This window comes from Stenella coeruleoalba (assembly GCF_951394435.1).
Source record: "Stenella coeruleoalba genome assembly, chromosome: 15".
Taxonomy (NCBI): domain Eukaryota; kingdom Metazoa; phylum Chordata; class Mammalia; order Artiodactyla; family Delphinidae; genus Stenella; species Stenella coeruleoalba.
Genome location: NC_137161.1, coordinates 21,709,561 through 21,723,901, shown reverse-complemented (window position 1 = coordinate 21,723,901; position 14,341 = coordinate 21,709,561). Strand labels below are relative to the sequence as shown.

General features: G+C 37.9%; 1 protein-coding gene across 1 annotated transcript in view; it reads left to right on the top strand.

Moving 5' to 3' along the window:
• CTNNBL1 (catenin beta like 1) overlaps positions 1–14,341 on the top strand; it is a 165,022-nt gene that overhangs the window by 14,201 nt on the left and 136,480 nt on the right. The gene's annotated exons all lie outside the window — the stretch shown is intronic.

Below are 14,341 nucleotides of genomic sequence, written 5' to 3'. Positions count from 1 at the left end.
CTCTTTACCCAACATTATAGGCAAAAGATAAAACTAACAAGGTTAGTTTTTATTTCATGTTGGTTATATCTGGCACACGCATTTCCATTTGATTTTTTTTCTTAAACATTTATTAAGTACTTTTTCTGGGTTAGGCACTTCCTCGCTGTGAGAGCTTTTTCCGAGGATGATCTCAGTGTGTGGTGATTTGACCAAGGTCACACACTGGTAACAACAAAGTTAAGTGTCTGACCACTAAAATCCAGTTTCTCCTCCCTGCACCATGCTCCCCTATAAATGGGACTACTTTACCATCATTTCTTATGTACATTATGTTTTGTACAGGCCTGGGACACATATGGGTTTCTAAAACAGAAAGTGGTAGAGCTGCTAAAAGTACACTTAGGTTTAAGTAGCCTTGGGAAACAGATTAGTAGTAAGCACAGAAACCAGTTAAGGTGGGGTGATTTCCCAATCACATGGTCGTAGGTAGTATGGTGCCCTGGTAAGAGCAAGAGCTTTGGGCTTAGATGGACTATTTGAGTCCTGTCTCCACTATTTTCTAGCTCTTTGACCTTAGGCTGTTCACTAAGCAAGCCACTACCTGAGCCTTGGTTTCCTCACTTGAAGAAACAGGGAATGGTATTACCTACCTGGCAGAGTTGTGTGAGGATTGAAAAGATAATGAAATGTTAATTTCCAGGTATATAATAAGCACACAGTTAGTGGTCATTGTTATAAAGCTTGGATAATCGCTTGGTGAGGAAGCCGTAGGAAGAATTCTTCATGGTTTCTTTAAATCCTGCGATTCTCTGACCTCAGTGCCTCCTGAGAAGCTCTTTGTAAGATTTATATCTGACTTTGCCTATTGAGGCCCATCCTGGCTTATTTATGCAGCTTTGTTTAAAAGAGGTGACCGAATTCCCTTGTGTACAGGGTTTTCAGCCAGTGACTCTCTGATATTTAATATGTTTACCTGAATTCTCAAGTTTCTAAGTAATTTCAGTCTGAGACAAGTGAGTAGGATTGATGTCAGGCTGCTTTAACACAGGTGTTATAAACAAGATTAAGAGGTTGTTGAAAAGATACTGGTGGAGCTCTGGGGCTAGCTTTCTAGAATCATTCTAAATTGACAGCTAATGGGTAGTTTGCCTTGATGGCTCTCTCGAGTTGGTTGTAACCAACTAGAGATTCACCCACAGAGGAAACATGCTTATGAAAATTCACTTTGCTTTCCTTTATAAAAAAAAAAGTAAAGGTATTATAACATGTAATGATGTCTTTGCATGATGCAAAAAAAAAAGTTGTCTTTACACTGTTTTAAGGTAATTTTTTTAAAGGCAGTCAATTCTTAAGTTTTTTTGATGCCAAAAGCCTACCAAGCTTCAAAGAAAACTTTAAAAAGGAAAGAGATGGTTCAAAACAATTATTTTATTCTACTATTTATTTAATTTGTTTCTGTATAAGACACTTACTTAATTATCTTAACCCTAGGTAGAGTTTCTTCCCACCCAGCGAGGTGTGTGTTTTGGCTTATCTGGTCTATTAGATGCTATTGCTAGGAAATTGAGTACCCTAAAATGTTCTTGGAGTGAGCAGTTATTAGTTTGAAATCACTTTGAAGTCAATTTTATAGCCTTCCTGAGAGAGCTGCGGTGGAGATAGAGCTTGTAGAGGGGATTCGTAGCGGGGCAAGAGGCTACCCAGGCTACCAAAGAATTCCTTTTGATCATATTCCACATGGCCAGGTGGTCAGGGTGCCTTATGTTTTCTGGGCGGAGGAAATATTTCTGACTCTAAGAATAATTCATTTACCATCCTTGTCTTTATTGGGAACAGAGGTATTTTGCTAACTCTAGTGGTTTGTAAAGCTTCTAGAAATAGTAAAACCTTTGGATTGAGGAAAATAAAATGCATCTTAGAAGAAAACAGACATGAAGCCATCTCTTTTCATTGTTTTTGATGGACTCATCAACAGGCATGTACAGATGCCATAACACTAGATACTTCATTCAAGCCGAGAGAGATAGGTAAGTCGGCACTCTAGTGCTGGAAATTGTGTTGTAAAATCGTGCTACATTTTCAGACTTTAAAGTATTACCCATAATGTTGAAAAATACTCTTTTTAACAAGATACTCAGGGTAAAGTTTCATGTGAGTTCTGTCTTCCTTGAAATAAATGTGGCAGCTATTATGTAACAGACTTACGTGGATAAGTTGTAAGCTTTAAAAGGAATAATGGTAATAGCTGATGTCCTAGGCTCTAGAGATCAAAACCATGTTGGAACCCTTAAGGAATTAATAAGCAACTGTGAAAGACCTAGATTTTGTAAATAAATAACATGACTCGTTTCTCACGTATGATCTGGTTCTCACTCATTTATTCCCAGGCCATTCAGCATGCTCTGAATATTCCGCCCCTTCCCATTTTCTCAAAATATCTCCACTTTTTTCTTTCCTGTCTGTCTTCTTGCTAGTATACACTGCCCTGCCTCCCCACCACAATCACTCCTGCTGTTTGAAAGAGGAATGCAGTTTTGAGTCTTGGCAATGACCTTAGAGGCAACTTATAGAAAAAGTAGTTAAAGATTTTCTTCCCCACTTTAGTGTTAATGGAATTGTGCATTGCTAGAGGCAGTAGTCCACTGGCTGGAGACGTCTCTGTCATCACGATTACATGTAACAGGTGTGCCATGTAACTTGCAAAGCCATTGTGTGGGTCTGCTGGTTGCTGAATGCATACTCCACCTCCCCCAGCCTCTGTGACATGCACTTATAAAATATCTAACCTTTGTGTTAGATATTTAAATAATAAAGTGAATTTCTTGTGTCTGAGCCTTTGGAAATAGTTTAAATAATTTAAAATAGCTTTGCCATATTAATTTGTTATTTAATGTTTAAAGATTCAAAGTGGACTGGTGTTCAAGGTGGGTAACCCCTGGGCTCATTGTGGGTTCCCCAGATGATCTGGCGGAAGGAGTTTTACCAAAATCTCCATATAGACAGATGACAGTAAGCGCTTCTGGTCAGTGAGCTTCCAAACAGGCAAGAAGCAACTACAGAAAAGAGCTTTCCTGGCTAACGGCATGGGCAGAAAAGTGGCAGGAGGGATTTTGGTGTTGGTTGAACGATGATGGCAGCAGGGAGAGATGATGCAAATTATGCCTTTAGATGATAGTTTCTGAAGTTGTGACTAGGGAAAGCTGACTGGGGGGTTGTGTATACTGCTGCTGTAAAAGTGAGAGTTAGATTCCAGACCCAGCTCTAGGGCTTCAGGCTCATCCTTGAGTCTTAGTTTATTCATCTGTAAATTATGAGGTTGTATGGATACACTTTGTCTGAATCTGAGTTTTACTCTTCTTACCCTCTGAATATCACTTGGTGCCATCATTAGAAAATTTACTAAGCTATGTAGCCCAGGGTGGCATAAAATGATTAAATATGTAGATAGAACACATAGAACAGATGAATTCTGCCTGGTTGCAGTAATCTAATGATCCAAGAAATTCTGAGAATATGCATACATTGTATACATTTGCTAATAGTGATTATGATTCTTGGATAGTTCATTGGTTTATCTGCCCTCTTCCCTTGTCTCTCATTGATTTAGCAATGTGGGTTAAGTACCTGCTGTGAGCTGGGCACTGTGGGGTGCTGAGGTGTTAGCAGCAAGGGTCAGATCTCAGGGCACCTACCCTTGAGGACCTAGCATATGACTTAGTAGAGGAGATGGAGATTTATTAATGCACGTGTTGTGTGTTGATGTGATACATTGCTGAGGAAGCTCAGAGGTCTTACTGGAGCATTTGGATGACTCCTAGAGAAGGTGGCCTTTGAGCTGGAGTTTAAGGCTGAGTAGGGTTTTTCTAGCTGGAACAAAAGGGGAAAGGAAGGTGGTCTGCTCTTCATGGTAGCACTATACGTGCTTACTCCATTCCAAGGCATCATTTGAGTAACCGAAGGTGACTCTTGGGTCCCTCCCTAACTCTTCTCTCATTCCCTTATTGGTTTTTTTCTATGGCAAGGTTTCCAGACCCTGTACTATCCTGCTCATGCAATATTGAGATTGTAATGCCTCTTTTCAAGTGTGGTAGCTAACTCAGCGCTACGGGACTGTAGTCGAATTAGATGTTATGCTTCTAATAGTGCACCCTTAATATGCCTTAGATTTTTAAAAAATTAAAGTTGGCCATCCTGTTGAAAATGACATTAACTAAAACCATCAGCTGTTTCCTGAATGAATTATTTTTAAGTCATATTTCCTCTGGCAGGGACTTTATTTGCTATTTTGAATTTAAACAAGGGACTTTATACTGCTCATACTCTTTTGGTTTAACCTATTATGAATCTATCTCTCTATACTACCATTCACCCACATTTCTCCGTCTGCCCACTTGAGTGACTTTGTGAAAGATCTTGTTGAGATAAAGGTAATCTGTAGGTATTGTAAACGCTTAACCTTAATCAGCAGTAACCATATCAAGGGCCTACAACCAGTTGGGCATGACTTGTTCTGCATGATTCCCTGCTAGCTTCTAGTGGTCTCCTTTTTTTCCCCCCCTAAGTATGTGCATAACCATACCATTTTGCCAAGTTTATTTCAGATCATTTTTTAAGAAATAAAATATTATAAATACAGTTGAAGTGTCCTGTGTACCCTTCCCTAATCCCATTTCATTGTGTAGCCGTCCTTAATCCAACTTCTTTATTACCCTTCTTAGAAGCCATCACTATCCTGAATTTGTTGATTATTATTCCCAGTCTTTTTTTTTAATGATTACTGCTTCTGTATGCATCCAGTGATCATTGAAATTTTTTTTCTTATTACAAATATGCTCCAGTGAACATTCTTTAAATATGTCCTTGTGCATATGTCTGAGAATTTCTCTAATGTGTATACCTAGGAGTAGAACTGCTGGGATAGTCATAGAATATATGCATCTTCAGTGTTACTAGGTATCACCAATTAGCTCTGTACTCATTTACTCTTCTATCAGCATGTTTTAATTTGTTTCTCTATATCCTCACTAACACATGATATTGCCAGATTTTAATTTTTTTATTTTTGCCAACCAGATGATATTTCCTGGTTTTTATATGCATTTCCCTGATTTCTAATGAGACTGGGTCCCTTTTTACATGCTTATGGGCTACTCAGTATTTTTTCTTTTGAAATCATAGTTGTGATTCTATTCCTTGTCAAAAGCTGAAAAGTCTGTTGTATATATAGGACTTTGTAGTTAGCTGTCATTAAAAGAAATTGAATCCTAGGCTCTTTTTTCTTTAAAGTGCTGTATCTTTATTTTATTTAATCTTATTCTCCCTTATCTTACTAAAGACAATCCTGTGAGGTAGCAGAGCAAGGGCAGAGCATTTTTTAAATGCAGTGCTGGTAAGTCAAATGACTTATCTAAGGTCATGTGACTTTTAAGTGATTCACTAGCACCCAGATTTTTATGATTATTGGTCCACTGCGCTTTGCATTGTATACTGTGTTGCTTTTTTTAGGTCAGTGCAGTTCTGTTGTTCTTGGTTTGATGTCTAATATTCCCTCCAACACCTAGTAGAGTGATGTTCAGGTTCTGTTAGCTCAGTAAACACTTCCTGAGTGAATGAGTGAATGATCATGGTTCTGATGTAGCTGTCAAAACATTCATAATGTCTGTTAAAATGGAGGTAGTTTACCTTACAATGATTTTACAAGTATCTGCCTCTGTTAGGCTTGATAAAGAAACAGAATCAATATTCAGCTTACTGATGCAGCTGTAGAATTAATCAGAGAAAATATCAAAGTAAATCATGAATGCTAAAGAATAGTTTGTACTTCCAAAAAAGAAATCTACACACCCTTTGGAAACGAGATGGATATATATTCAGGCTTTAACAAGGAGTAAGAATTTTTTTGGTAGGAAAAATTGATTAAGTAGTGTCTTCACGACTAGTGATTTAAATTATAAATCATATTCATGTTACTTGTCAATCAGTCAGATTACAGATCATAAGTGAGATCTTTGGTAATGTTAATTTTTGATACATTGATTTCCCCTCCCCTCCCCCCCCCCACTGTGGACATTGGTAAAACCCACATTCTCCAGTAATTACTGTACTCTTAGTACCTGTAATTTTTAAAATTGGGAATTAATAAGTACATGAGGGTTCTGTTTAATATTTGCAATGACTTTGCTTGGAGATTTTGAGGAATTTTTGGTACCTGGTTTTTCTTCCAGATAAAAAAGGTGGCATATTGCCATGATTCTTGTATAGGCATAATATATAATTATATATGAATATCTGGAATTGCCACTCAGATATTTCTTTTTTTTTTAATCAATACATATTTATTGAGCATCTATTTTCTTAACATCTTTATTGGAGTATAACTGCTTTACAATGGTATGTTAGTTTCTGCTTTATAACAAAGTGAATCAGTTATACATATACATATATCCCCATATCTCTTCCCTCTTGCGTCTCCCTCCCTCCCTCCCTATCCCACCCCTCTAGGTGGTCACAAAGCACCGAGCTGATCTCCCTGTGCTATGTGGCTGCTTCCCACTAGCTATCTATTTTACGTTTGGTAGTGTATATATGTCCATGCCACTCTCTCACTTTGTCCCAGCTTACCCTTCCCCCTCCCCATATCCTCAAGTCCATTCTCTAGTAGGTCTGCGTCTTTATTCCCATCTTGCCCCTAGGTTCTTCATGACCATTTTTTTCTTTTTTTGTTTTAGATTCCATATATATGTGTTAGCATACGGTATTTGTTTTTCTCTTTTTGACTTACTTCACTCTGTATGACAGACTCTAGGTCCATCCACCTCACTACAAATAACTCAATTTTGTTTCTTTTTATGGCTGAGTAACATTCTATTGTATATATGTGCCACATCTTCTTTATCCATTCATCTGTTGATGGACACTTAGGTTGCTTCCATGTCCTGGCTATTGTAAATAGAACTGCAGTGAACATTGTGGTACATGACTCTTTTTGAATTACAGCTTTCTCAGGGTATATGCCCAGTAGTGGGATTGCTGGGTCGTATGGTAGTTTTATTTTTAGTTTTTTAAGGAACCTCCATACTGTTTTCCATAGTGGCTGTATCAATTTACATTCCCACCAAGAGTGCAAGAGGGTTCACCCACACCCTCTCCAGCATGTTGTTTGTAGATTTTCTGGTGATGCCCATTCTGACTGGTGTGAGGTGATACCTCATTGTAGTTTTGATTTGCATTTCTCTAATAATTAGTGATGTTGAGCAGCTTTTCATGTGCCTCTTGCCCATCTGTATATCTTCTTTGGAGAAATGTCTATTTAGGTCTTCTGCCCATTTTTGGATTGGGTTGTTTGTTTCTTTAATATTGAGCTGCATGAGCTGTTTATATATTTTGGAGATTAATCCTTTGTCTGTTAATTCGTTTGCAAATATTTTCTCCCATTCTGAGGGTTGTCTTTTTGTCTTGTTTATGGTTTCCTTTGCTGTGCAAAAGCTCTTAAGTTTCATTAGGTCCCATTTGTTTATTTTTGTTTTTATTTCCATTCCTCTAGGAGGTGGGTCAAAAAGGATCTTGCTGTGATTTATGTCATGGAGTGTTCTGCCTATGTTTTCCTTCTAAGAGTTTAATAGTGTCTGGCCTTACATTTAGGTCTTTAATCCATTTTGAGTTTATTTTTGTGTATGGTGTTAGGGAGTGTTCTAATTTCAATCTTTTACATGTAGCTGTCCAGTTTTCCCAGCACCACTTATTGAAGAGGCTGTCTTTTCTCCACTGTATATTCTTGCCTCCTTTATCAAAGGTAAGGTGACCATATGTGCGTGGGTTTATCTCTGGGCTTACTATCCTGTTCCATTGATCTATATTTCTGTTTTTGTGCCAGTACCATACTGTCTTGATTACTGTAGCTTTGTAGTATAGTCTGAAGTCAGGAGCCTGATTCCTCCAGCTCCGTTTTTCTTTCTCAAGATTGCTTTGGCTATTCGGGGTCTTTTGTGTTTCCATACAAATTGTGCTATTTTTTTTTCTAGTCACTCAGATATTTCTTAAAAACATGATAATGATATTCCCTTACATTGACATAGCACTTTATAGCTTACACAAAACCTCTTTGTAAGATGTTTTAACCATCACAACAACCCTTTGAGTGGGTAGAATTTTCTGTCTCTGATGACACTGATCCCTAATTATGAACTTTGGCTGATGATAGTTGCAGCATTAGAGATTGTGAGTTTTTTCAGTTCTGATGCCTTAAGCAAATTTGCAAGGGAGCCCTGATGTTAACTTTGGCAGGTTTCATGCCTGCAAATATTGATTGAGCCAGAAGCCCTAGTTGGAAAATGTCACCAGTGAATGTGCAGCCAGCAAAGGCAAGGGAAAACTCATTACTGCAGCTCATCTGTAACTTCTGGGTCAGGCCACTCACTACCATCTGGTAAAAATGAATGTTTGAAAACTCCTTTTTATTCTGACAAAATGTAATCAGGTGAGGTTAACAGCAGATGATTTCTGAGCACTTCGTATTGGTTAAAGCAATCCATCCACAAGCTTGGGTTTGTGACATTCCATATGTCTAATCACCTGAAGAGGTATCAGAAAGCTTTGAAATCCCCAAATAAAGGTAGGAAGGAATTTAATTATGTGTACACCTCCCTTAACTATGTTGCATACATTCTTCCCATCTCATATTGAAAGTGTTTATTCTGAAAAAGAAAAGGCAATGAGAGAGGAAGAATGAAATAGGATTACTGTCTTAAAATAATATAAAGTGTTTTTTTTTTAAATGTGAGAGTGAGATTAAACCTATTTTATATTGCTTTAAGGGGAAAGATTATGGACCGGGGAAGAAAATTATTAAGTTGAAATGTTTCCCCTTAATTGAATGAACTGTCTGAGTGATCCAGAGATGGAGGGAGTGCAGTTTAGGAGGAGGTTAAGTTTCTGGTCACCGAAAGTGTTAGGAAACCCCAGCCTGTGCCTAGCAGAAATATTTTAAAGGGTTTTCAAACCTCAGAAAGATAATTGAGTTAAATCAAGGATTCCTAAAGTCTGGATTGTCTCTAGTGACTCAGAATTATTGCAAGAGGTTTTAAATCCAGATATACTCAAGCATTTTCTGTAGAATGAATCTCAATCTCTCAAAATCTCTCTCAAAATTAATCAGTCTCTCTTTTTCTGTTTCTCCGTGTCTTCTCTTCTCTCTCGTAAATGTGGGAGTTAAAAACACAAATTCAATGAAAAGTATTACCAAATACATAGAAATGTATTTGTTTGTTGTCATTGTGTATTTTCTCAATTACTGGATACTAAAAAAGTGCAGCTGGGGTGGGGTCTGTCAAATATTTTGACGTTAAAAATGGGATCCTTGTTTTAACACCTATTAATGGTCAACACCCTCTCCAACCTTGAGGTTCTTTGATTTTAAGTCAGGTGTGTCCAGGAGAGATACACGTATTGTCTTCTGTGGGCTAAACTGTGTTTAGCACTTTAGAAACATTGGCCTTTATGTACATATATATATATATATATATATATATATAAAACGTCTGTGTGAAAGTGCGGGTTGTTCCTAGTTTATAGATTGAGAAAACTCAAGCCTGGAATGGGTAAGTTACTTCCCAGGGCTGCTAAGTAGAGGGACCAGGATTTGAATTTAGGAAAATCTGACTCCAAAATTCATTCTCCAAACAGGATATCACCATTGCACACAGGTTAGGAATGACTAGTTAGTATAGCGAAGGAGGAGACAAATTATATTGGGAATTAGAAGGCTTATATTATTGCCTACCACAGACAAGGTGCTTAAACCCACCGAGCTCAGGTTTCCCTATTTCTGTAAAAAGAGGGATAAACTAGATTATCTCTTTCAGCTCACATTTGAGTCTTCCCCATTGTTTGATATTTAGGAAACAGCACTTTATGCCCCCACTTGGAAGGCCCTTTTCTGAAGATATGTGACCTTCTTGATGCTAGGTGAAGAATTCCTGGTTTATTATAAAGTTAATAGAAGATTTCCTTTGAATTTTTCCATTTCCTTAATAAAATTGAACATATTTTTCTTCCATTAACATGAAAGTACATTTTATGAAAATTACTCCACTTCTTAGCCAGGTAACATGGAATATTGAGCTATATTTAGATGTTCCCCCGCAGTATACATCTACATTGTTATAGCCTGGTACAAATGTGCTCTTCACATTAATAATTGCACTGTGTGTTTTCATAATTTATCATAATGATACCATTATTGCTTATTATAGAAGTCCCCTTTCTTCTCCCCCACCCCCAAGTCTAATTGAGGTCGAGACAAACCATAAATGCGATAATATAGATTGCATGCTCAGAGGAAATGGGGTTGGTTTCATAGTGGAGTTTTAATTTAGGATTCGTTCTGCTGATGTAGCCTCTTCCTATGGTACATTACTTTGAGCCCAATATAACTGCATTTTCCCACAGTCCCTCATTATAGCTACAGCTTCTCACTGCTTTTTAATTAAAAAGGGGGGGGGAGAGAAATGAAACCTAAAGCTTAGGTTGGATATTGTCTGGGTATGCAGGGACTAGTCTAGGCAGATTGCTTATTTAATTTTTTAATTCTTTCAAAGCTTTCATGGAGATGTCTTGATTTCTATTTCTAGGGGGATGGATATATATATCATCCATCATACACACACAAACACACACAAGGCATCAAGATTTTTGGAAAATAAAGACATATTATATGTATATTCTTGGAGCTTCCTATAAGCTTTGAGCAAGTGGGAATCCTTTGTATATCCTAGAAAGGGTACCAGCTGTGTGGTTGGATGGTGGCAAATGCTTAGTGAGCATTTATTCCGCTCGCCACCTATTGGGAATAAGGCAGGGAATGTAGAAGATTGTAAAAATCCTTAAAAGGCTGATGTTCTAGTACATCAGAAGTTAAGAGTTAATCATTTTTCTGCTGTGGGCAGCAGAAGCAGAGAAATGACTTTATTAAGAACAATTTCTTTTGTCATTCCTTCATCTTGAGGGATTCCAAACACCTTTCAGATACCAAAACAAATTAATCTCCAAAGGTGACTGGTAAGACTGGCTTAATCCTCTTGGGATTGGTTGTGTAAAACGCAAGGAGAGCTCAGGCCTGAGCTGATGACCTCCCTGACAGGCTGTGAGTGCTGCCTTTCTGGATCCAGAGTCCTTTGTCTCTTCTGTAGTGAAATCAGTTCGGCAGTTCCTAGGTTCTTCCCCACTTACATATTCTTGCTTTGTTTTGTATAACTGATCACTCTCTCAGTGGTGAATACTGGTAAATATAATCTAGAAGTTTATTTCTGGGGCAGGGTGTTGTTAGCTTCACAGATTTTAATGGGGATCTTTCACAAATAGGACTTCAGCTGTATATGAGTCCCTATTTCATTCAGTGTGGCCAGAAATCCAATTTCATTTTGACATTATCAGGGAGCAGGAACCCCTCAGATGAAAATTCCCTAAACCTGGGATGTCTAGTATGGTAGCCACTCACTGCACATGGCTGTTGGGCACATGAAATAGGGCTGGTTCTGTGTTGAGATACACCACGAGTGTAAAATACATCTACCAAATTCCAAAGACTTAGTATTAAAAAGAAAAAGTAAAATACTTCATTAGTAATTTTTTATATTGATTACATGTTGAAAAGGTAATATTTTAGATATATTGGATTAAATAAAATATATTATTGAAATTAATTTCATCTGTTTCTTTTTTTGTTTGGCTGCTAAAACAATTTTAAATTATATCTATGGCTTGTATTATATTTTGATTGGACTGGTATGTCCTAGATTGTTAAGCCCCTTGATAGCAAAGCAATGTTTGTCTTTATGCCATGTGTCCCCAGTTCCCAGCACAGTGCCTTATATATAGTTGGCACTTATTATATATTTGTTAAAGAAATGAATTTTAACCTTTATTACTCAGAATGGTCAAATTTCAGAAATGAGTAGGAACTTCTCTATTTGGAGGGTTAGTATCTGAAAAAGAATTGAGAGTTGAGTAGAGAAGTAAAGAACAGAAGTTTTTAAAATTTTGCCTTGGGAGAGAAAAATGCTGAAATAAAATATATCGGGCCTTTGGGAGGCTTATCCATCTGTTGGAGAGGGAGGTGGGAGCTGTTATGTTTGTCAAGGAACCATGTCAAAGCATCCCAGTGGGATGGGTTCTGCTGTGCTCTGCTACAGAGTTGTCCTCCATGAGGGGAGCTAAAGCCGAATACCCTGTATGAGGGGGAAGGAAATTGGAGATACAGTGGCTAAACCTAAAGGTTGCCCTCTTAGGAATGTGCTTAGACTATTCACAAAGATTAGCAAAGCTATCTTGTCTCAAGAATCCGTTCTAGCCCTGTCTATCCCTGTGTCCCTATTTAGACATTACCCTAATGGAAGCCTGGGACTGGTACTAGGCCAGGCTGATTACTTGAGGATCCTTCAAGCCTTGGAATTCTTTAATAAATTATTTGTTGAATGAATGGTTTAAGAAATATTATTTTAACTTGCCTAACGTCTTGTATGACTTACGTTTATATGTTCTTGCCTGAAAGTCCCTCAGATCTGTCTCAGCTAGGGTCCTGGAATCATGGAAATTGGCAAACTTCCCAGAGATCAGTTTCAACTTTTAGAAGGCACCAGGTTGTCTTTGCAAGAGTTTATTAAAGGATCTCAGGCATCCTGTCTCCCTGCTTATAAAATAGAACTGTTAACTACTTCTCATCCCCAGAGGTGGGGTGAAGATTAAAAGGAGTGCTTTAAGTTCTGCAGAAGGAAAGTGCTATTTCAGTGGAAATTATTAGTGGTAAAAATGAAACTCCTCCCGGACCTCTGAAATGTTTGTTTTACAGAAGTGGATTGGAAGATGTGTTCAAAAGAGACATTGCCATTGTTCTTTTTTTTGCATTTCTAAACTGTGGCAGTATTTAGCTTTCTCCTTTTAATTGTGGTCCACTGCCTTTTTTCTCTGCGCTGAGATAAACAGTCCAGAAATCTCCTCTCCGTGGAGGACTGTGGAGCTCATGCTTTGATTTGGCTGCTGCAATAGGCTCACACTAATCAGAACCGCAGCAGGGCTTGTTTTAGGAGCCTGAAAGAATTAGTGCTCCCAGAGGGCTGAAGTTCCTTACCTGCTGTGGCGCTACCTAGTTTGAAGCCTGCCCTCCTTTAGGAGCAAGCTACCTCCTTCTCCTCACATGAAAACCACCACCTCCTTTTTTTGTACTCTTTGGTTACTGGCATGTTGATTTCCTTTTTCTTTTTCTTCTTCTTTTTTTTAAACGTGTAGACTAGTAATGATGACAACAGATTTTTGTAATTTTTATATTTATGGAAATAGAGTGTGATCATATGAAATTTTAATCCATCCCAGGGAGACTCAGGAACAGAGTGAAAAATAGCAGGTGGTACCCCACAAACCGAATTGTCTAATGTGAGTTTTCTAAGCAATGTCGTATGCTTAGACTTACTGAAGCACCTGGTATGTGGAATCAGCAGGGTACATGAATATAGAGGGGAATGCCTTTGTACCACTCGGGTAGCAGAGTTCAGTAACAGTGTGGGTTATAAGTCACAGGGTGAGATGTGTATCATGTATAATAGAAATTTGTCTGTTATCACCAAAAGCAACTTAGCAGGCTGGCAGTGAATATAGCATTTTCTTCACTTTGGTAGTAACATACCACATTGTACCTAGCGCACTGTTGGTGTGTGCAGTTATTGTAACAGGTAAAGAAAAGCTCGTTGAAGAGCCTAACACAAATGTTTTGTGTTGGGGAAGACAGAATCATTTGGATTAATTAACTCATAGTAATAATTTTATATATTTGTTTAGTATTGTTATAGTTTACTGTTCTTTCACTACAGTTTGCCACCGTTTGGGACAAACTTCCAGTTATAAGGTAAATAAGGTCTGGGGACCTAATGTATAGCAGAGTGACTGTAGTTAATAATACTGTATCGTATACTTGAAAGTTGCTGAGATCGTAAATGTTCTCACCATCAGTGGTGGTGGGGAAAGGTAATTATGTGAGGTGATAGAGGTATTAACTAACCTTATTGTGGTATCATTTCACAAAATATATATGAATCAAATCATCATGTTGTGCACCTTAAACTTGCACAAATTATATGTCAGTTATATCCCAATAAAGCTGAAAAAAATTTTTTAAATACACACAAAAACATCTTTTCTGAAGTTCACAGGGAGAAAAGGATGATAATCTCCACTTGCAGATGAGGAAAGTAAGGCTTAGAGAGGTTAAATGATGTGCCCAAAGTTGCACAGTAGTAACTCGAGCTGAATGGAGATATTGGGCTGTTTGATATCTAGTGCGGTGCTCTTTTTCCTCAGTTCTGAGGCCCAT